The sequence below is a fragment of the Schistocerca gregaria genome, chromosome 8 (assembly GCF_023897955.1).
Source record: "Schistocerca gregaria isolate iqSchGreg1 chromosome 8, iqSchGreg1.2, whole genome shotgun sequence".
NCBI lineage: Eukaryota > Metazoa > Arthropoda > Insecta > Orthoptera > Acrididae > Schistocerca > Schistocerca gregaria.
In genome coordinates this window covers 344,981,983-345,006,192 of record NC_064927.1, presented here as the reverse complement: position 1 = coordinate 345,006,192, position 24,210 = coordinate 344,981,983, and the positions used below count along the sequence as shown (strand labels likewise).

The window sequence follows — 24,210 nt, the reverse complement described above, 5'->3', positions numbered from 1 at the left end:
GCTCTGCGGTTGATCACAATTATTATTCAGATCCATATAATAAAATTTTACAATTTGTTCTGCACTGTGACTTTAACAAGTAATAACTATAAACTGCGCTATACCAGTGACAGACTACAACTACACCATAGCAGCGAGCCACTGCAACTGCAGCAGAGACTGCTCTGACCTGCGACTCTATTGCAGCTCTCTTTTAACAGGGCAAAAATGTTTCATGTCTCAGGCAGCGCCTGTGAACTGTCGTTCTAGCAAGCGAGCAATACATCGAGATTACATTTTCTCCAACAGGGTGGTGAACCCCTTACAATGTGCTTCGGCAACGTTTATGCAGATGCCCACTGCAACTGCTGCGCGCATTGCAACCAGACTACAAGCCACACCGCATACAATTCGCTGCGGACGTTCTTCACCGTTTAGAACAGGAAGAAAATTGTCTAAACAATCCAGCATTTTCTTACGTATCACTTGACTTCAATGTCCGCCCCCGGTAGCTGAGTGCTCAGCGCGACAGTATGTCAATCCTAAGGGCCCGGGTTCGATTCCCGGCTGCGTCGGAGAGATTTTCCGCTCAGGGACTGGGTGTTGTGTTGTCCTAATCATCATCATTTCATCCCCATCGGCACTAAAGTCGCCGAAATGGCGTCAAATCGAAAGACTTGCACCCGGCGAACGGTCTACCCGACGGGAGGCCCTAGTCACACGACATTAACATTTACTTGACTTCAATCTAAAAAAAGGTGCAGATATAACACCAGCTACTACAGAAATTTTCCCACGAGTGATGCCACCACCACCCACCACACTGTCGCCTATAAGCTTCGCCAACCTCCCCTTCCCATACCTACTGAGGAGCCGGCCATGCCTTATAAAACCCGATGTATTGATAGACGCAGCTGGTACCACTGCAATGTGAGCCATGCCCTCCGCCATCAGCGCCTTTTCAAGCCCACGTTAACTCGCCTAACAACAGCCTCGTGATCGGCTGAAACAGTTACACGAAATGCACGTTTGTGTCACCAGTTTGAGCAGCCATAGCCCTGGGCAGCACATTCTCTACACTGAAAACAGTTGGTCATGGGTTGCAGAGAGAGAGAGAGAGAGAGAGAGAGAGAGAGAGAGAGAGAGAGACATTACGCCTCGCCAGCTGCTACGATTAATGAACTCTGCCACACAGATGAAGCAGCAGAAACTGGCGTACTCATATTTGTCATCTAAGGTCAATTCGCTTCGATGTCTAGCCGCGTTAGACTGTTGCTTCTACAGAGGGCTCTGTGAATTAGCTCTGTGAATTAGGTTTCGCAACCTGTAAACCCCCATACCACCTACAAATGCAATTCTTCCTAATATTGTGTACAAGGTTTGGACAAAAATATGGAAACGCTGCGAGAGAAGCATGCTTGAATGTGAATGCTGATACTACACAAACATGCAGGCTGCGCTGTTGTATTTGACCATGGCCGGAACCTTTGTAATGTCTCAATACGAGTCAGTCTTGGTCAGAACAGGTTTCTGTGTAGCTGTGAGTGCATTATGCCGGAGCTGTGGCTTCGAATGCTGGCAAAATATTGGTGCCCCTGTGGTGGGTGCTTCTGTAGCGAAGGTAGTAGAAATATTTGGTGCCTCAAGTGATACCATATCGAAGATTAATACCTCGTCATCCGCTGAGTCAAATATGGACGAAAGGGAGTGTCGAGTGATCGTGGCAGACGAAGAGTATTGAGACGAAAAATAAGAGGACGACAGCTGTGAAATTCACTTCAGATCTGAATGTCGCACTCGTGAACGCTGTCACCACCAAATCAAATGGAGGGAGCTCCACAGGCAGGGAATTCAAGGGCGAGTTGTAATTCCGAAACTACTCATCAGTGATGCACATCCCCCTAACCTGTAGCACGAGAAAGTAATACATAACGTATAAAACCCGGGCTGTGGGGAAATGGAAGACAGCCATTTGGTCGGATGAGCCTTGACATTGTTACCAAACAGATAGTAGTATTACATGCACCTCAGGTTTACTTTCGATAATGGTGTAAGTGCCAAAGGGTTAAGGGACCATTCTGACTGATCAGGTGCATGCCATGAGAAAATGTTTGTTCCCCAAAGGCAATGTTGTGTCGAAAGAAGGCAGGGCACCTGACCACAGAGCGCGTCGTCCCGGATTTCGTTAGTGAGAACGAGGATGAACTGTCGCATCTCCTGGCCGAGCGTTTCTAGGCGCTTCAGTCTGGAACCGCGCGACCGCTACGGTCGCAGGTTCGAATCCTGCCTCGGGAATGGATGTGTGTGGTGTCCTTAGGTTAGTTAGATTTAAGTAGTTCTGAGTTCTAGGGGACTGATGACCTGAGCTGTTAAGTCCCATAGTGCTCAGAGCCATCTGAACCATTTATGTTTTTTTTTTTTTTTTTTTTTGTCGCTTCTCCCCTGGCCACCACAATGTCGAGATCTCAGTATTATTGAACCTTTGTGGTCTGCTTTGGAGAGAAGAGGCGTGATAGCTATCCACTTCGATCACTGTTATCTGAACTTGCAGCTACACTACTGCCCATTAAAATTGCTACACCACGAAGATGACGTGCTACAGACACGAAAATTAACCGACAGGAAGAAGATGCTGTGATATGCAAAAGATTAGCTTTTCAGAGCATTCACACAAGGTTGGCGCCGGTGGCGACACCTACAGCGAGCTGACATGAGGAAAGTTTCCAATCGATTTTTCATACACAAACAGCAGGTGACCGGCATTGCCTGGTGAAACGTTGTTGTGATGCGTCGTGTAAGGAGGAGAAATGCGTACCATCACGTTTCGGACTTCGATAAAGATCAAATTGTAGCCTATCACGATTGCGGTTTATCGTATCGCGACATTACTGCTCGCGTTGGTCGAGAGCCAATGACTGTTAGCAGAATATGGAATCGGTGGGTTCAGGAAGGTAATACGGAACGCCGTACTGGATGACAACGGCCTCGTATCACTAGCAGTCGAGATGACAGGCATCTTATCCGCATGGCTGTAACGGATCGTGCAGCCACTTCTCGATCCTTGAGTCAACAGATGGGGACGTTTGCAAGACAACAACCATCTCCACGAACAGTTCGACGACGTTTGCAGCAGTATGGACTATCAGCTCGGAGACCATGGCTGCGGTTACCCTTGACGCTGCATCACAGACAGGACCGCCTGAGATGGTGTACGCAATGACGAACCTCGGTCCACGAATGTCAAAATGTCATTTTTTGGGATGAGTCCAGGTTCTGTTTACAGTATTATGATGGTCGCATCCGTGTTTGGCGACATCGCGGTGAACGCACATTGGAAGCGTGTATTCGTCAGTCATCCTGTCGTACCACCCGGCGTGATGGTATGGGGTGCCATTGGTTACACGTCTGCGTCACCTCTTGTTCACATTGATGGCTTTTTGAACAGTGGACGTTACATTTCAGATGTTTTACGACCATTGGCTCTACCCTTCATTCGATCCCTGCGAAACCCTACATTTCAGCAAGATAATGCACGACCGCATGTTGCAGGTCCTGTGCGGGTCTTTCTAGATACAGAAAATGTTCGACTGCTGCCCTGGCCAGCAAATTCTGCAGATCTCTCACCAATTGAAAACGTCTGGTGAATGGTGGCCGAGCAACTGGCTCGTCACAATACGCCAGTCACTACTCTTGATGAACTGTGGTATCGTGTTGAAGCTGCATGGGCAGCTGTACCTGTACACGCCATCCAAGCTCTGTTTGACTCAATGCCCAGGCGTATGAAGGCCGTTATTACGACCAGAGGTGGTTGTTCTGGGCACTGATTTATCAGGATCTATGCACCCAAAGTGCCTGAAAATGTAATCACATGTCAGTTCTAGTATAATACATTTGTCCAATGAATACCCGTTTATCATCTGCATTTCTTCTTGGTGTACCAATTTTAATGGCCAGTAGTGTACTTTGCAGGAAAAGAGGTATAATATGCCCTTGAAAACCGTACATGATGTGGATTTATCCATCCCGAGTGAATGCCAACACGATAATCTGTTGTATTTTTGGCGTTTCCAAAATTTTGCGCACCCCCTATATAGGTAAAACAGTCTAAACAAAACTTGCGTTACCTGATGTTCTTTCTGGTACTGCTACTTTATGAACGAGCAGTGTGTCGCATATACGCCCTTATTTCAGCAGAGAAGTATCGGATGACGTGTTTTAGTGTATTTTCTCACACGTCTCTCGCGACCAGACGCTATGTAACTACAGGATGTACGTTTGGAGAGCGCCTGCCAGTGGCGTCCAGAATTGACGAGTGACATGTGGTGACGCAGCATACTGGGAGCAGGCTGCGATAAGACGCTGCGAACAGCGCCGCCCATTGACGATCCCAACGGCCGAGGTCGCTCCCTCGACCCGCGGCCCTAATTGACCGTGTAACGAACTTCCCGTGCTCCGCCTGACAAGACGGACGTCTCGGCTGTTATTTTCACCCGCCGATGGGAACACGATTCGGTTACCGCAGATAGCGCTAAATTATTATTCCGATTAATCGCCATCACTCCTGCGTCTATAGTTAGAAAGTAATCAAGCACTTTTTCCTCTAGCCTCTCGTAGCACGTCTCTCTTTTTCTTCCTTCTCTCTAGCCCATAAATATATATACACAGACATTCACTTCGTTTTACAACGTCTTTTTTTCCTTTTACATATTCAGAAACAGCATTTGTAAAGTTACTCGTGCTAACTACACTCAAGATGCAAAGAAACATGTACACCTGCCCAATATCGTGTAGGGCCGCTGAGCGAGCAGAAGTGCCGCAGTACGACTTGCCATGGACTCGGCTACTGTCTGAAGTAGTGCTGGAGGAACCGACACCATGAATCCTGCAGGGCTGTCCATAAATCTGTAAGAGTACGAGGGGGTGGAGATCTCCTCTGAAGAGCACGTTGGAAGGCATCCCAGATATGATCAGTAATGTTCATCTCTGGGGAGTTTGGTGGACATCGGACGTATCTAAGCTCGGGAGAGTGTTCCTGGAACCACTCTGCAGCAATTCTGGACGACTTGGGTGTCGCACTGTCCTGCTGGAATTGCCCAAGTCCGTCGGAATGCACAGTGAATATTAATGGATACAGGTGATCAGGCAGGATGCTTACACATGTGTCACCTGTCAGAGTCGTATCTAGACGTATCGGAGGTTCCCTATCACTCCAACAGCACACGGCCCACACCATGACACTGCCTCCACCAGCTTGAACTGTCCCCTGCTGACATGAAGGGTCCATGGATTGCTGAGGATGTCCACTTTACCCGTTAATGTCCATGCGCTCGATATTTTTAATCTGAACCGAGACTCATCCGATCAGGCAACATGTTTCCAGTCACCTACAGTCCAATGTCAGTGTCGACGGGCCAAGGTGAGGTGATCCATGGACGATCGCCAAAGACGTGTATGGAGAAGAGACAATAGTGGTTGAAGAGAAAGAGCAGATTGTAAGCGAGAAAGTAAAAGACGGTGGGCAAGGGAGAAAAGAAGAAAGGGAGAAAGACAATGGCAGTGAGGCAGAGAAAGAACGAAAATGGCAGACACGTTTACAGTGAGAAAGAAGAGTGAAAGAAAGAGATGAAGACAGTGACAGTGCGCGAGAAAGAGAGAGAGGCAGAAGAAGGTTCCAGTGGAAGACAAAGAAGACAGTGGGAGAGAGATACATGTACACAGTGAAAGTGAGAGGGACATGCTGAGTATGAAGACTTCACAACAAAGACAGACTAGGCACAAGGACTGACAACGTTCTGTATTAAAAGAGCGCTAATATGTTTGTGTGGCAAATTTTATTGTGAGAAAGCTGGAATGAGCATTGAGGCAGCGGGCTGCCCACTTTTCTATCATAGTTTTTTCATAGGCACATTTTTCTGCTGGTAATGCTATACCTATTAACGAGTACGGCGCGACTGCATTATAAATGTTTAAATACAGCCCACAATTATGAAAAACACTGAAATTAATTTTTTGATGCGAACTGCTACGAAAGTCTCCGTCTCTGAGCTTTCCCTTTCAGAAACTTTGGGTGAGCAGTGACGCCGCACAGCAACGACATTAAATGCAGCAACTCCAGATATGCACGCAAACGCATGAGACTAGTTTGGCTGAGTGTAAAAGTCATAAAAAGCACTCCGCCTTCAAGCCACGAGTGGCCTACCGGGACCATCCGACCGCCGTGTCATCCTCAGTGGAGGATGCGGATAGGAGGGGCGTGGGGTGAGCACACCGCTCTCCCGGTCGTTATGATGGTATTCTTGACCGAATCCGCTACTGTTCGGTCGAGTAGCTCCTCAATTGGCATCACGAGGCTGAGTGCACCCCGAAAAATGGCAACAGTGCATGGCGGCCTGGATGGTCACCCATCCAAGTGCCGACCACGCCCGACAGCGCTTAACTTCGGTGATCTCACGGGAACCGGTGTATCCACTGCGGCAAGGCCGTTGCCGTAAAAGTCACAAGTACTGACAAAAAGTGCACAAATTTGAAAGAGACTTTGAGTCACTCGTCTGTGCTCTAATCGGCAATCTGCTGATGGATTGAGCCACGTACCTAAGCCAGGCAACGCCGCAGTACCGACTGTGCGCCTTACAGCCTACAGTGGAGGTGAGAGTGTGGGTGTGTGTCGCTACAAGAAGACCTGCTTTTAGGTGGCCTGGCTCTTCAGCCGGGCGGTAATGCTCAGAATGTAAGCAGAGGCCTGGAAAGAAACAAGACCGCCCGCCTCCCAAATATGGGGCGCCAAAGTGCAGCCGTGTGTCAGCCTGCCAACCGGAAAGTCATAACCGTAACTCCTGCTGCACACAGCGGCGCTCTGTCCCGGCAAACGTACTGCCTCTCGTTTGTACGACGCAGCGACCGAGGAGCAGCTTTTCCAGAAAAAACTGATGGCAAGGCTGTCTAAAAGACGAGAGACAGCGCGAAAGTAACTACTCCCAAGCCTTTACGATTCTCTGCTAAAAAATGGAAAGAAAAAGAATGCACCTGCTAAACGATGATAGGTGCCGTATTTGTGTTTACGTGTCTCAATGACTTCTGCGTAACAGCTGCTCGTGTAGCTTGGCGTGCAGAGCTGTGTCCCGAGACATAGTCACGTGTACTGCATTCTAAGTACAATCAGTGGTAATCAGTGGTAACACAGAGGAGGTAGACATTTGGGGAGGCATAAAATGCCTTTCTCAAAGTAACAGTCTTTTAAGACGTACCCGGTTTTCACGAAGGCGAGCCCAGTGTCTTAAGCAATGCAATAACAGTCGCAGAAAAGATAAATATGAGAATGAGCAAAACACATTATCAAGGATATTGGGTGAGATTGGATTCAACAGATCAAAAGATCAACAGAAGATAGGAAAACACGGAGAATATTGTTACGTAGAAGAAGTTGTAATTAGATAGATGACGAACTTCACTTAACGAAGGTTTATTCAAAAATATTCAAATAGCTCTGAGACTTAACTCCTGAGGTCATCAGTCCCCTAGAACTTAGAACTGCTTAAACCTAACTAATCTAAGGACATCACACACATCCATGCCCGAGGCAGGATTCGAACCTGCGACCGTAGTGGTCGCGCGGTTCCAGACTGTAGCGCCTAGAACCGCTCGGCCACTCCGGCCCGCTGAAGGTTTATTCTGCACTTGCACATACAAGAGCGCGGAGCGAACTACCTGTGGCTGGAATACATACAGTACAGAAGATCCAGACAAGGTCACCAGGCTGGTAGACAACAGGGCGGTGGCAAGTGTCATACGTTCGGCGATCGTTTTCTTGAGCCTGCAGCGTGCGGGGTCGAGCTAACTGTCGAGTTTTCTGAGCTCTGGTTAACACCTGGCCGATGGTGGTCGTCGTCCACGTCGGCAGGATGTAACGGAAATACAGTGTCATCGTCGCAGTCGCCTCACGCCCATGGACCAGGAAAAATGGCGTACATTCTGTGGCGTCTTATTTGGCGGTGTTGTAGGCAAACGTCACGGAAGGTAGCTCAAAAGCGGTTCAAATGGCTCTAAGCACTATGGGACTTAACATCTGACACATCCATGCCCAAGGCAATATTCGAACCTGCGACCATAGCAGCAGCGCGGTTCCGGACTAAGCGCCTAGAACCGCTCGACCACAGCGGCCGGCCGAAAGGTAGCACCTCAGCTCAATTGCTCTGCTCAACATTGACGAACATTGACAGCATGTCGGCCAAGGTCTTATTAAGGCGTTCAGTGGGCCCGGCAGTTTGTGGATGGTAGGCAGTCGACATGTGATGAGTAATGTTGCAACGACGGTTTATCTCTGTCAGATTCGATTGAAAACTTTCCCTCGATCCGCAATTAACGACCTTGGGGCACAGTGTGTCTTCCACGGTGACTGTGTTACTGAGCTGCTTCTGCGATAATATCATACAAACAGCTGTAGAATAAATAACACAAGGGGACACTCCATCTACAACACAAATACTCGCAAAGGGGCGTCTTCATTTTTGTACTGTCACTTATGCCGCTGTACTCGCCTTTACTATGGATATAGGAAGTAATGACCCCGGATCTTTCCTAAGTTATTACTTCCTCGCACTTAATCTCCTGAGAGAGAGCGTAAGCAGATCTCACATTCTCCTCCTCTCGACGCTACGCCACTTTTTTCCCGTTGCTAACAGGCGGGATGGGTTTCCTTCACATTTTGACAAATGGCCGCAATTAAGTGTGTTCGTCGTCAGCAGTGGCGCCTCGCGAGCATTCATTTGGGCCCATAATATCGGAATGTCGCCTTCTATTACGAGACGGCCGCGTTATTAATTCCGAACAAATTTTCTCAGGTCGCTCCCCGCCGGCGCGTCTGCAATCAATCATGGCGGTGTGAAACGAGAGAGACTCCGCCTCCGCGAGCAGAACGACGCGACGCGTTCATTAAGACGACACGGCGATACGCCACAGAGGCGTCTGTTCCGGCCGCACGAGCGTCTCCAGGACAGCACCTGCTCTCTCTCGGGATGCTGCTCAACCTTATTCTGCGTGTGTCATACCGTCACATTCCGTGCCATTCTCTTGTTTCCTCCTCCTTTCATCCGTGAAATGTGGCTTCTCTCCTGTCTTGATTGGCGACTTCTACGGGGCAGTCGTGTATCAGCGGTTCGATTACAGCGCGGAACCTCACTTTCATCACAGGCGACTGTGAGGGTGGCGGGTGGCGAAGTGATTCATTCATTTATTCATCTATCGTGCCCCAAAGACACCATCAAGACGGTGAAGCTACAGGAATGTGAAACAAGGGTAGGTGTACATTAACGTAAGACAAACACATCATACACGGTCCAGTCATATTAATACGTGCACTGCCTACGTTCGACTCACACATAGCAAGTGCTAACACTAGCAGCGGAGGGTATACAAGGCGTACCGGAGTGACGTGGAAAACAGTACAGTCGTTCTCCTTATGAGCAAACTGAGCTGTTTACCTGACATCAAAAATGGTTCAAATGGCTCTAAGTACTATGTGGCTTAACATCTGAGGTCATCAGTCCCCTAGTCTTAGAACTACTCAAACCTGACTAATCTAAGGACATCACACACATTCATGCTCGAGACAGGATTCGAACCTGCGACCGTAGCAGCAACGTTGTTCCGGACTGAAGCGCCTAGAACCGCTCGGCCACAGCGGCCGGCCACCTGACGTCCGGAAGGGTGGGGTGGAAGCATTTCCCAAACGGCTGAGTTTGTAAACTGTTAGCTTGCCGCCGTGTTTGAAGTGCACCTTCCGTGTTGCAATGGCGCGATCCATATCCTTTGACTAGGTCGTGCTCCCAGAACCCATTGATGACAAGTGTCATCGACGGCTGCGGAAATGTGCACGGTCGAACAGACGTGCAACTCTTGAGCAACTGAGCGCCCCGATGAACCAGGGGGCTACCAAAGGTGCCCCCTCTACTACCGTTCAGCGGAAGTTCCACCTTATGGGCCTCCGCAACAGGCGGCTGGTTCATGCGCACATGGTTGAAATGGTTCAAATGGCTCTAAGCACTATGGGACTTAACATCTGAGGTCATCAGTCCCATAGACTTAGAACGACTTAAATCTAACTAACCTAAGGACATCACACACCTCCATGCCCGAGGCAGGCCTCGAACCTGCGACTGTAGCAGCAGCGCGGTTCCGGACTGAATCGCCTAGAACCGCTCGGCCACAGCGGCTGGCCATGCGCCCATGCTGACTGCTGTCCATCGGCGACGAAGGCTGGAACTTACACGCCAATATCACAACTGGACGTCCACTGAGTGGCGATAGGTGGTCTTACCAGATAAATACCACCCGAGGCTGCGCAGTGGTTAGCACACTGGACTCGCATTTGGAAGATCGACGCTTCAAGCCCACATCTGGCCATCTTGATTTAGGTTTTCCGTTATTTCCCTAAATAATTTCAGGTGAATGGCGGGATGGTTCCTTCGAAAGGGCACGGGCGACTTCCTTCCCTAACCCGATTGGACCGATGACGTCGCTGTTTGGTCCCCTCCCCCAAATAAATCAACCAGTCAGGTAAATCACCTTTTATCCTCAATCGGACAGACGGCCGTTAGCGTGTACGGCGTGAAACGTCTGAAAGGAAAGGAACCAGGCTGGAGGTAGTCTGAGCGTGTTTTCGCGGAGCTCCCTGAGTGATCTCGTCATTCTGGAATGCGTAATGGATCAACACAAGTATGCATCTATCCTTGGGAACCATGTGGACCCCTGCATTCAAACATGTTCATTCATTCTCATAAATTAAGGATAATTCTGATACACGGTGAAACAACGCTCTGGTGGGCGGTTTGTGGGTTTAAATCACCTCAGGGTATGACCATGCGGTGTATTTGACCTGTGGTTGTCGCACGATGGCGCTGGCAGCAGTCCACATACGCACAGATGTGTTTGTGCATGTCAGAGTATGGTGCACTGCGTGAATGTGAAGACGTTTTCAGACGTGCTAATGGTGACTGTGTGTTGAAAATGGCTCAAAGAACACATATTGATGACGTTATGAGGGGTAGAATAGTAGGGCGACTGGAGGCTGGTCAAACACAGCAGGTCGTAGCACGGGCCATCCGTGAGCCACAAAGTGTGATCTAAACTTTATGGCAACGATTCCAGCAGATAGGAAACGTGTCCAGATGCTACAGTACGGGAAGTCTACAGTGTAAAACACCACAAGAAGACCGATCTTTCACCATCAGTGCCTGCAGTCTAAACAGACATCATATATTTGCCCAGAGACCTGCAAGGTGCATTCCACTGACCCCTGGTCACAGGAGAGCCCGTAAAGCCTGGTGTCAAGAACACAGTACACGGCCATTGGAATAGTGGTACCAGGTTATGTTCACGGACGAGTCCAGATATAGTCTGAACAGTGATTCTCGCCTGGTTTTCATCTGGCGCGAACCAGGTACCACATACCAACCCCTTAATGTCCTTGAAAGGGACCTGTATGGAGGTCGTGGTTTGATGAAGTGGGGTGGAATTATGAATGGTGCACGTACACACCTGCATATCTTTGACAGAGGAACTGTAACAGGTCAGGTATATCTGGACGTCGTTTTGCATCAGTATGTCCCCCTTTTCAGGGGTGCAGTGGGTTCCACCTTCCTCCTGATGGACGACCCCACCGAGCTGCCTTCGTGGAGGATTACCTTGAAACAGAAGATATCAGGCGAATGGAGTGGTCTGCCTGTTCTCCCCATCGAGCACGTCTGGAATGCTCTGGGTCGACGTATCACTGCACGTCTTCACACCCCTAGGGCACTTCAGGAGTTCCGACAGGCACTGGTGCAAGAATGGGAGGCTATACCCCAGCAGCTGCTCACCACCTGATCCAGAGTATGCCAACCCGTTGTGCGACCTGTGTACGTGTGCATGGTGATCATATCCCATACTGATGTAGGGGTACATGCGCAGGAAACAGTGGCGTTTTGTAGCAAAAGTGTTTCGGGACGGTTTTCTCAACTTACCACCAATACTGTGCACTTACAGATATGTGTCGTGTGTGTTCCCTATGTGTCTATGCTATTAGCGTCAGTTTTGTGTAGTGCCACTGTTGTGTGACACCACATTCTGCAATTATCCGTAATGCATGAGTTTGTTTTTTGCCAGCACATTGGCAACCTCCAGCAGGACAATGCAGCAGGTCATACAGCTGCAAGTGTACGTGCGTGGTTCGAAGGGCACCAGGACGAGTTTGCCATATTCCGCTGGCCACCGAACTATCCGAATTTAAACCCAGTCGAGAATCTGTGGGAGCACCTCGATGGACTCTCAACCGAGGAACACAGCGTAGCTGGCCACGGTCCTGGGTTAGGCATGGCACCACACCCTTGTCGGTCCCTTCCAGAACCTCAGGGACTCTCTTCCTGTACTTGGCACAGCAGCGTACGCTGCAAAAGTTGGTTATGCAGGCTTTTGGCACGTTGACACATTAATAAGTATTCCATTGTGACGAGCCTTAACGCTTTTAGTGACTTATGTTGTATGTATATATACAAGACAATTAAAAATGAAACGCATCTCAATTACTGAATTGACCAAATTACGTCGACGATCATATTGGACGTAGACACTAAAACTAAGAGCGTGATCTTATTTTTAACAAATAAGGTGACATACACTTCGTGCATTTTCGTAACGGAACATGTGAGACTAAAAGAAGCTGTTGGTGTTGACAACGTAAATGAACTCGATTTAGATTTGTAAATTCAATTTCCTACCACTTCTCCCATGTTTAGAAAACTTCCATTCAATACATAAAAAGGGGTGCTGAAAAGTACTGTATCCGAATTTTTTATGGAAAAATCCTGGAATTTTTTAAAATAAAACAAAGGTTATTAACATTCTACAGCTTTATTCTTCAGGTCTGCATATTTGCAGCCTGTGTAACGTATCTATCTCAGTGCATGAGAAACAGAGTGCTGTAATCGAGCGAGTTTCGAATTCAAAGAGTTTGTCCACACACGTGGCACCCCCTCCTCAAGCGTAACAATGCTAGGCCACACACGAGCACTGTCGGTATCTGCAAAAATCCAACGCCTTGGGTTCACTCTCATTGATCATCTTCCATACAGTCCTGCGTTGCTTCCATCCGATCTTCATGTCTGCAAAACAAAGAACACCTTCGGCGACTTCGCTTTGATCGTGCTGACGTGTTACAAGGAGAAATGAGGTTATGGCTATGTCAAAAAAGTAAAACATTCTACAGTGACGGTATCAACAAACAGATCTCTCGCTGGGAGAAACGTGCTCGTCGCCGGGGTGACTATTTTCAGAAATAAACATACGAGGTTTGGAACTTTAATAGTGGAAACTATTTATTTACAGCTCGTATAAAATAGACACATGTTTCAAAGTTTTACTGACCTTCAAACATAGTCACCAGCATTGTGTATAACGCGTTGCCAGCAATGTGGAAGTCGCAGGATATTCTTAACAGTGCCAGTTGTGTTGACAGTTCGAGCGGCGCGGTCTATTGTTCAAATGTGTGTAAAATATTACGGGACTTAACTGCTAAGGTCATCAGTCCCTAAGCTTACACACTACTTAACCTAAATTATACTAAGGACAAACACACACACTCACGCTCGGGGGAGGACTCGAACTTCCGCCGGGATTGGCACGGTCTATTGTCCGACTAATTTGTAGCATTTCTGAAGCGAATGCTGTGAAGTGTCTCCTTCAGTTTAGAAATCGATTTGAAATTGCGAGGGCTTAAGTCAGGTGAGTGCAGTAGGTGGTATAGCACTTAGCAGCCCCATCACTCAAACAAATCAGTAACAGCTTGCACTGTACGTCTTTGAACATTGTCCTGCAAAATCGTGGTCGGGTCCTGCAGAAAGTGCCATCACTTCTGTCTCTATGCTGTCCATTTCTGGAACACAGCCTACATACTTTGTGCAGGACCTGACCATCATTTTGCAGGACAATGCTCAAGCACGTACTGTGCAAACTGTTTCTGATTTGTGTGACTGATGGGACTGCTAAGTGCTGTACCATCTACTGCACTCCCCTGACTTATGCCCTCATAAGTTCAACTCGATTTCTAAACTGAAGGAAACACTTCGCGTCATTCGCTTCAGAAGTGCTACAGATTCGTCGGGCAACAGATCGCGCCGCTTGAACTGTCAACACAACTGACGCTGCTAAGAGTATTCTACGACTTCCACATCGCTGGCAACGGGTTATACACAATGCTGGTGACTACTTTGAAGGTCAGCAAAACTTTGAAACACGTATCTATTTTCCACGAGCTCTAAATAAATAGTTATCATTGTTAAAGTTCCAACCTTCCTACATAGAATAAAGATATAGAATATTAATAACTTTTATGTTATTTAAAAAGCCTCGAGTGTTCAAACATAAAAAATTCGGAGGCATTACTTTTCAGCACGCCCTCGAATAACCTGGAGTAATCTAATGTGGTGTTTCGATGTGATGGTGCTTCCACCGCGTGCAGCGGCCAAATAATTACATTGGCACTCAATAAAGAAATGTGTGAGTAGGGCCTCCCGTCGGAAAGACCGTTCGCCGGGGGCAAGTCTTTCGATTTTGACGCCACTTCAGCGACTTGCGCGTCGATGGGGATGAAATGATGATGATCAGGGCAACACAACACCCAGTCCCTGAGCGGAGAGAATCTCCGACCCAGCCGGGAATCGAACCTGGGCGCTTAGGATTGGCATTCTGTCGCGCTGACCACTCAATTACCGGGGCCGAACGGTACTTAGTAGACAAATGTGTTTAAATGTGGCATCGGGTGTCACGCACTCGCATGCATTGCAACGGAATGAAAAATCATTGTAGTTGCTAATCCTAAATTAGTTTCAGTGCATTATGACTAAAGTATAAATAACATTTTGACTCTCCCGCATTTATCGTATTGAGATATTACAGAACACAAAAAGGGACTGTGTACAAGGAGAGTCACTCTCTTGAGGTATCACGCAAGAGCGCCGTACCGTACGGAGGTGCTAACGACCTGCGAGTGACCACCTGCCATCTGCATCCTTTTGGCATCAACAATGGCGGAGCGTCGCCGAGGTCCAGAGAGCCCTAATTGGTGCGTAACAAGGCGACAGATGGGCTCGCGCCATTATGGTCGAGTCTTTTTTAAAAGGCGCCCCAACAATGGGAGGCTGACGCGTCGCCTGGCGGCTACGCAGTGGTCGCCTGGGGGTGAGGGGCGGATTCGCAGCTGCGGCTCCGCGGGCGCAGGGGGCGAGGGGCGGTTTCGCAGCTGCGGCACCGCGCAATTTGCAGGCAGCCCCGGACCAGATCTTCGGACAAAGAATTATCGCAGAAGCCACATTAGCAGCCAGGCCGAAATATCAGCTAATTCGTACCCAGTTCCTCGCTTAGGCCCATTTCACACGAGCGCCTTTCTAAACAAAATCGGCTACTCTCTGTGGGTGTGCGTCACGTGCTCGGGTGTAAATCACGCCATGACTGGGCCAATGACGCCTTCATCAGTAGACGGTGGCGAGTGCGAGTTGTAAAATTATGAGTAAGCTGCAGCAGGTGCATGCGCAGAGGCACGCGACGGTGGTGTCGTCTGCTACCGACACCCTGTGCGATCAAACAATTTGTCAAACTTTATTATGTTTGTCACATATTTTACAGTGTACGGTACTGTTCGACGTGTTCATCAAACAAAGTTCATGTTTGATGTGTTTGCCAGAAATTCTGATTGATGGAAAGTTTGACAAGATAACGGACGTTGTTTGTGTCGATGTTTCGCCTGTTTACCAAATTCGTGACTAGATAATGGCGATTTACAGCGGAATTTAACCCCTACTCGCCGAGCTCACGTCTATTATAGTAATGGGCTTTGCGTTTTTGTGTCTTCTTAATCTTTAATTTGTGGTTTGTTTTCATTTCGTGACACAATGCTGCAAACGTTGCACGAGTGCCTGTCACTTTTCCTGCTAATGTTTCCTGCAAAGGAAACGAAATATTTGAAAGCAAAAACGCATTTACGTTTCTAATATTTGGACACAGGAAACGCCTACGCTGTGCATAAACAAGCGAAGCATCGTCGTTCTAACCACAGAAGGGCCAATCGTGTCCGATCGAGGGTCGTGTCATCCATTAGCCAATGGCGTACCACGAATGTGGCATGGAGAGGTACGGAATCAGCACATCGCACACTCCCGTCCGTTGTCAGTTTTCTTGACCTGATGCCGCCACTACGGTCAGGTATATTCCCAACAGGAATCACGAGGCTACCAAGGAAAGATCCCTGGCAGTATCGGGAATCGAACCCGGGTGCTCCACATGGTAGTCAGCCGAGCTAACCACTCAGCTACGGATGTGGACTTCATAATAAGAAAGTAAATAAATAAATTTCCTCAAGGAAAACTGTTTCAACAGTGGGAAAATCAGATGTGTTTAAAAAGAAAAATTGTAATTCATGTTATTTGACACTTAGGAAGAAAATGAGATACAAAGGATTAAGTAAAAGGGAGTAATTTCCTACATTCTAAATATCGCGGACGAGGCGGTTCTCCACAAAGTCGGAAACTTGTACGGAGGGCACTGAGAAGAAAAGACACAAAATGTGCTAAGACATCGGGGAATAACTTGCACGGAACTAGTGGAACTGGTAGAGGCTAAAAACTGCAGAGGAAGACAGAGTTTGGAATACAACGAATAAACAATTTAGGATGGAATTGTCACTCTTAGCTGAAGAGACACACATATGAGTCACACTGTTCAACAAAACAAGTTTGATGCGTTTGTAAGTATATATTTTCTCGAACAAATAACATAGCTGTGCAGAACTATTTGGCCGACACACATTCCATTATTTCATTGGGAAATTTACCGTGAGACGTTTGTCCAGAACTTCCACTGAATTTTGCTTCGTCATCCTAATGCATCAGGAAACACAATGGAGTGTAAGATGTAATTAGAGACGTACGAATTTGAAATGGAAGTGATCAGCTCTAGTAGCCAAACGAATGGATGTTACATGGGTGAAGGATGTTTTTTGTTGGATTGCAACAGATAAGCAATACCGCTGCAATGACCCGATTATAAGTGGGTAAACTACATTAGAAAATGTAAATACATATAGCTAAAGAAATCGAATGGATACTGGTACTGTTGATGAAACTGATGTGGTGTTACTAAAGCTAATGTACTGCCACTGCTTAATCTGTGGAACAATATTCACTCAGATTCACCTGACGAAAGAGTTTTAATGGTGTTCAATCAGTACTCACCTTCTCTTTTCGTTATTCAAATACAGAGAAATGTAAACCGGCAAAATACGGCGCGACGGTCGGCAACGCCTTTATAAGACGACTAGTGTCTTACGCAGTTCTTGGATCGGTTATTGCTGCTACAATGGCAGGTTTCCAAGACTTAAGTCAGTCTGAACGTGGTGTTATAGTCGGTGAATGAGCGATGGGGCACGGCGTGTCCGAGGTACCGCTTAAGTGGAGATTTTCCCGTACGACCATTTCAAGTGTGTACCGTGAATAACAGGAATCCGGTAGAGCATCAAATCTCCGACATCGCTGCAGCCGGAAAAAGATCCTGCAAGAACAGGACCAAAGACGACTGAAGATTTCAATGCTGGGCAGTCAACGACTGCCATCGTGTGAACCATTCAACGAAATAACATCGATATGTGCTTTCGGAGCCGAAGGCCCACTCGTGTACCCTTGACGACTGCACGACACAAAGCTTTACGCGTCGGCTGGCCCATCAACACCGACATTTAACTGTTAATAACTCGAAACATTTTGCCTAGTCGGACGAATCTAGTTTCAAAATTGTATCGAGCGGATCGACGAGTACGGGTATGAAGACAACTTCATGAATCCATGGACCCTGTATGTCAGCAGTCGACTGTTCAAGCTGGTGGAGGCTCTTCAATGGTGCGGGACGTGTGTAGTTTGAGTGATATGGGACCTAGATACGAATTTGACTGGTGGCATGAACGTAAGCATCCTGTCTGATCAGCTGCATCCTCTCATGCCCATTGTGCATTCCGAGCGACTTGGGCTACACCAGCACGGCAATGCATCACGCCACACGTCTAGAACTGCTATAGAGTGGCTCCAGGAACATTCATCTGAGTTTAAACACTTCCGCTGACCACCAAACTCCCCAGACATTATTGAGCATATCTGGGATGCCTTTCAACGTGCTGTTCGGAAGAGATCTCCACCCCCTCGTACTGTGACGGATTTATGGCCATCCGCACAAGATTCGCGGTGGCAATTCCCTCCAGCACCACTTCAGACAGTAGTCGAGTCCATGTCACGTCGTGTTGGGTGTTCGCGGGGGCCGTAGACTATATTAGGCAGGTGGACCAGTTTTTTTGGTTCTTCACTGTATGTGTTCCTGGTTGTCTCAGCAGATATCAGGTGTTCCACGAACGTGCCTTATTCGTATTGTGTTCGTATTGTGACGGTTTGCACATTCTGTTTGTAAGATTGTAATTGGAAAATGGTTATACAATTACCAACTCAAGTGCGGAAAACAGCGAAAATTCAGGAAGCACTAAGCTAACGTACGAACAACTAAGTTTGCTCTCAGGAAAGTAGCTGCAACGCGACAGGAACGTCGGTTATTTTGTAGCTTTTTATATTTCAAGTACTTCACAAGACGAAGATGAAGAACTCCGTGAAGCTACAACAGTCGTTCATTCAATGTAGGGCTCCGTGACTCATATGCACGAGTCAAAAGGGATTACAGTACTCTGGAAAAGCTATCTCGGCTGAAATTGGAAGTTCGATAGGGACATTTGATTATCTTATATATTGTATATCGTTATTTACAGTTTAAAAGCGCATTTCATGTTAATTTATCTGGAGACATAAGGGCCGGAGAGATCTTCTCTAACAAGTTTTGAGGTATTCTTCCAGGATAGACAACAGCCGAGGCACAAACGCGTGAGAATTTACATATGACATATGCCTATTTTTTCCATTCATGACTGAAGAAACAACATAGTTTTCTTCCAAGCATTCATTCAGTTTACTTGCTTTTAGGAGGTAAAAAACTGGTCGAACTTTTAAAGTTACTTCGTTCCTTTAGACATTCTGCATTTATGACAATGTCTGAAGTACTGTTATCCTATTAACGGTAACGTAAAACTTTACAGTAACGCCATTAAATGTAAGAACAATGGAATTGCGGCAGCTTGTTCATTTAATATCCTGCAGCCGTGAATGGAGGAGATTGTACCCGTCAGCTGTACCATTCACGCGGGATTTTTGGCAGCTGTGCATCTGTTATTACTAACTCTCAAGTCATAATATGGTGGAGGGGCTGGTAGTAATTAAGAGGAAATATACCCTTCATCGGCCGGGAAGAAAGGCGCTGTCAGGCGCGACGGTGGGGGAGGGGGTGGCGTTTCATTAAAACGTCCCTCGCGCCCTCGCGCCTACCCTTCCATTTCTGTCCTCCGCTTCAGGGACAGCTGTGACCAGCTGTTCTGAAGTACGCCACCACACCAACCAGTCGCGTGGAAGAGTGTGGCCCAGAGTTCTCTCCGTTGCATGCGATGGTATGGTCTGCTACAAAAACGACCAATGCGTTTGTATCATATACATCTACATCTACATCTACATGACTACTCTGCAATTCACATTTAAGTGCTTGGCAGAGGGTTCATCGAACCACAATCATACTATCTCTCTACTATTCCACTCCCGAACAGCGAGCGGGAAAAACGAACACCTAAACCTTTCTTTTCGAGCTCTGATTTCTCTTATTTTATTTTGATGATCATTCCTACCTATGTAGGTTGGGCTCAACAAAATATTTTCGCATTCGGAAGAGAAAGTTGGTGACTGAAATTTCGTAAAAAGGTCTCGCCGCGACGAAAAACGTCTATGCTGTAATGACTTCCATCCCAACTCGTGTATCACATCTGCCACACTCTCTCCCCTATAACGCGATAATACAAAACGAGCTGCCCTTTTTTGCACCCTTTCGATGTCCTCCGTCAATCCCACCTGGTAAGGATCCCACACCGCGCAGCAATATTCTAACAGAGGACGAACGAGTGTAGTGTAAGCTGTCTCTTTAGTGGACTTGTTGCATCTTCTAAGTGTCCTGCCAATGAAACGCAACCTTTGGCTCGCCTTTCCGACAATATTATCTATGTGGTGTTTCCAACTGAAGTTGTTCGTAATTTTAACACCCAGGTACTTAGTTGAATTGACAGCCTTGAGAATTGTACTATTTATCGAGTAATCGAATTCCAACGGATTTCTTTTGGAACTCATGTGGATCATCTCACACTTTTTCGTTATTTAGCGTCAACTGCCACCTGACACCATACAGCAATCTTTTCTAAATCGCTTTGCAGCTGATACTGGTCTTCGGATGACCTTACTAGACGGTAAATTACAGCATCATCTGCGAACAGTCTAAGAGAACTGCTCAGATTGTCACCCAGGTCATTTATATAGATCAGGAACAGTAGAGGTCCCAGGACGCTTCCCTGGGGAATACCTGATATCACTTCAGTTTTACTCGATGATTTGCCGTCTATACTACGAACTGCGACCTTCCTAACAGGAAATCACGAATCCAGTCGCACAACTGAGACGATACCCCATAGCTCCGCAGCTTGATTAGAAGTCGCTTGTGAGGAACGGTCGCAAAAGCTTTCCGGAAATCTAGAAATACGGAATCAACTTGAGATCCCCTGTCGATAGCGGACATTACTTCGTGCGAATAAAGAACCACGTGGGAATGGCGTAAGACCGAAACTATCTAGTTGCGACGAAATAATATACTTACTCAAGAATAAAATAGCGTCCATGGAAGAGCAAATGGTTTTACTCCTTGTAAAATTTCCCGAGGCTGCTGCTGCAATTTGAAATCAACGAAGTAAATATTCATTCGTGGTAGTTTAGACGCAGTCTGGCTTGTAAGGCTGTGGTTCATGAAACTAGTCCTGTTTCTGACGTTTCGCCCACAGCTCGGTTGGACATCATCTAGGATGCTCCTCGTCCCACCGAATATTGTCGACTGACGGGTCGGACGTCAGAGACAGACGTGAAAAGAGGGCTTGGCAGTAGTTTACACGTAATCGGCAGTGACAAACTTTGTCAAAGAGAGAAGTTGTCAAAAGTAAAACGAATCTATCGAATACGCAGAGTTACTGCCGATATATCACTAGGTTTCGCGGCTTCTTCTTGCCTGTTAAAATTGTCTCCTGGCAGTGAAGCCTTGAATCTTATAAGGGGACCGCGTCTATTCGTCGTCACCGATTCGCCCAAATTGTCCACGAACTTCTTTGCACGAAAGCTTCAAATACAAGGAGACTGCCGGCCGATGTGGCCGTGCGGTTCTAGGCGCTGCAGTCTGGAACCGCGTGACCGCTACGGTCGCAGGTTCGAATCCTGCCTCGGGCATGGATGTGTGTGATGTCCTTAGGTTACTTAGGTTTAAGTAGTTCTAAGTTCTAGGGGACTGATGACCACAGATGTTAAGTCCCATAGTGCTCAGAGCCATTTGAACCAATCCACAGCTCCTCCCATGATCAGGCGTCCACTGTTTACCAAACATAATCAGGAACACAGTAAACTATTGTTTCTATATGATGGCGTTTTCTTTGTGCGCAGCGACCAAATTATTAACGAAATTTCGCATAGTATGCATAGCTGTTTATTGTGGTAATGAACGGGTAGCGCTTGTAGGCTTTTTTTCAGAGCTCAAACCGTTACTAATGCAGATTAGGTTCAATATTTTTTGTTATTGTCATAAATTCATACGTTCCTGTGGCAAGTTAAAAGCGGAGGTGATGGCAAGTTATATTGGGAAGGGTGGTAGGAATAGCGACAGCAAAAATTCTGACCCCGTGCCCTTTGCACGTAGAAACATACTATGGATTCATGCCTGTGTGTAACCGAACTTCAACTGTTATTCCCAGATTGGAAAAAGTTGCCTCGATTTTTGAAAAAAATCGCAGATTAACAAATAAACCAAGTTACAACATTTCTTTACAGACGAATGGAAAACCTTGTAGAAGCCGACCTCGAGAAAGATCAGTTTGGATTCCGTAGAAATGTTGGAACACGTAAGGCAATACTGACCCTACGACTTATCTTAGAAAATAGATTAAGAAAAGACAAACCTACGTTTCTAGCATTTGTAGACTTAGAGAAAGCTTTTGACAATGTTGACTAGAATACTCTCTTTCAAATTCTGAAGGTGGCAGGGGTAAAATACAGAGAGCGAAAGGCTATTTACAATTTTTACAGAAACCAGATGGCAGTTATAAGAGTCGAGGGGCATGAAAGGGAAGAAGTGGTTGGGAAGGGAGTGAGACAGGGTTATAGCCTATCGCCTATGTTATTCAATCTGCATATTGAGCAAGCAATAAAGGAAACTAAAGAAGAATTCGGAGTTGTAATTTAAATACATGGAGAAGAAATAAAAACTTTGAGGTTCGCTGATGACATTGTAATTCTGTCAGAGATAACAAAGCACCCTGAAGAGCAGCTGAACGGGATAGACAGTGTCTTAAAGGAGGATATAAGATGAACATCAACAAAAGCAAAACGAGAATAATGGAATGTAGTCGAATTAAATCGGGTGATGCTGCGGGAATTAGATTAGAAAATGAGACGCTTAAAATAGGAAATGAGTTTTGCTATTAGGGGAGCAAAATAACTGATGATGGTCGAAGTAGAGAGGATATAAAATGAAGACTGGCAATGGCAAGGAAAGCGTTTCTGAGGAAGAGAAATTTTTTAACATCGAGGATAGATTTAAGTGTCAGGAAGTCGTTTCTGAAAGTGTTTGTATGGAGTGTAGTCATGTATGGAAGTGAAACATGGATGATAAATAGTTTGGACAAGAAGAGAATGGAAGCTTCCGAAATGTGGTGCTACAGAAGAATGCCGAAGATTAGATGGGTAGATCACATAACTAATGAGGAGGTATTGAATAGAATTAGACAGAAGAGAAATATGTGGCACAACTTGACTAGAAGAAGGGATCGGTTGGTAGGGCATATTCTGAGGCATCAAGGGATCACCCATTTAGTAATGGAGGGAAGCGTGGAGGCTTCAAATCGTAGGCGGAGACTAAGAGATGAATACAATAAAAAGATTCAAAAGGATGAAGCCTGCAGTATGTACTGGGAGATGAAGAACCTTTCACAGGAAAGAGTAGCATGGATAGCTGCATCAAACCACAGTCTGGACTGTAGAGCACAACAACAACAACATTTATTTTTCCATCAACTTCTTTGTACGATGGAATATCACTCAAGCTTCCAATATAAGGATGCTGACAATTGCATAATAATATCTCTCTGATTTTCATCTCATTACCTCTTAATTACCACCTCTTAATTATTCCCGCAACCTCAGGAAATCTCTTGCAGTTGCCTTTCTTTCGGCACTCGCGGAGTAGCAAACAGGGCGCGCAAAATCTCGGACACCCCTATATTATGTCACTTGGCAGAAACACCGGCCAGTGTCCCTCGCGGCAGGTAGTGCCTAACAAAGGGACAAACCAGTCTGCCACCCTACTACAGGCTGCTCAGCGGATCGCGTCAGAGCTTTTAGCAGCTCACTGCAACATTCGGTCCGTTACCTGCGCATTACGAAGAACTTAGCCTCCTCTTCAACCAACTAAACTACCATGTAATCCTCTTATCCGAAACGTGGTTGAAACCACACATATCCTCTGCATCTATTCATCTCCCAGGGTACACATTTCTTAGGGCAGACAGATCAAAAAAGCGAGGTGGCGGGGTCGGCGCGTATATACGAACAGATCTCAAAGCGAAAGTCTTATGTACGTCAAATCCTGCTGAAGAAAAAGAGGCTGAATTCATGTTCATTTAAATAAATGTACAAAGTCGGAAATACTTGACTGGCGTCGTGTACAAGCCGCCAAAAATAAGCTCAATGAGTTCCTTCCAGTCGGAATTACATTCACTTCAGTGTCAATACGAACATGTCATCGTAATGGGTGACTTGAACATAGACCTGCTAAGAGACACTCCCTCCGAAATAAACCTAAGAAGATTGTTTAGTTGCAATAGCATGAACATTCTTCCATTACAACCTACACACCATACGGCGCACAGTCACACTCTTATAGACGTGATCGCAACGAAACAGACTGACAAAGTAAGAGATGGTCAATCATCGGCCCCTGGCCTCTCAGCACATGATGTAATATTCCTGGCCTACTCCGTGCAGCCCCCAAGGATCA

The 24,210-nt window shown here is 46.6% G+C and overlaps 1 protein-coding gene and 1 pseudogene across 1 annotated transcript in view; both read right to left on the bottom strand.

Moving 5' to 3' along the window:
- Nucleotides 1-24,210, bottom strand: part of LOC126284281 (roundabout homolog 2-like) — a 1,294,877-nt gene that overhangs the window by 377,618 nt on the left and 893,049 nt on the right. The gene's annotated exons all lie outside the window — the stretch shown is intronic.
- LOC126285489 (5S ribosomal RNA) lies at nucleotides 6,349-6,466 on the bottom strand (annotated as a pseudogene).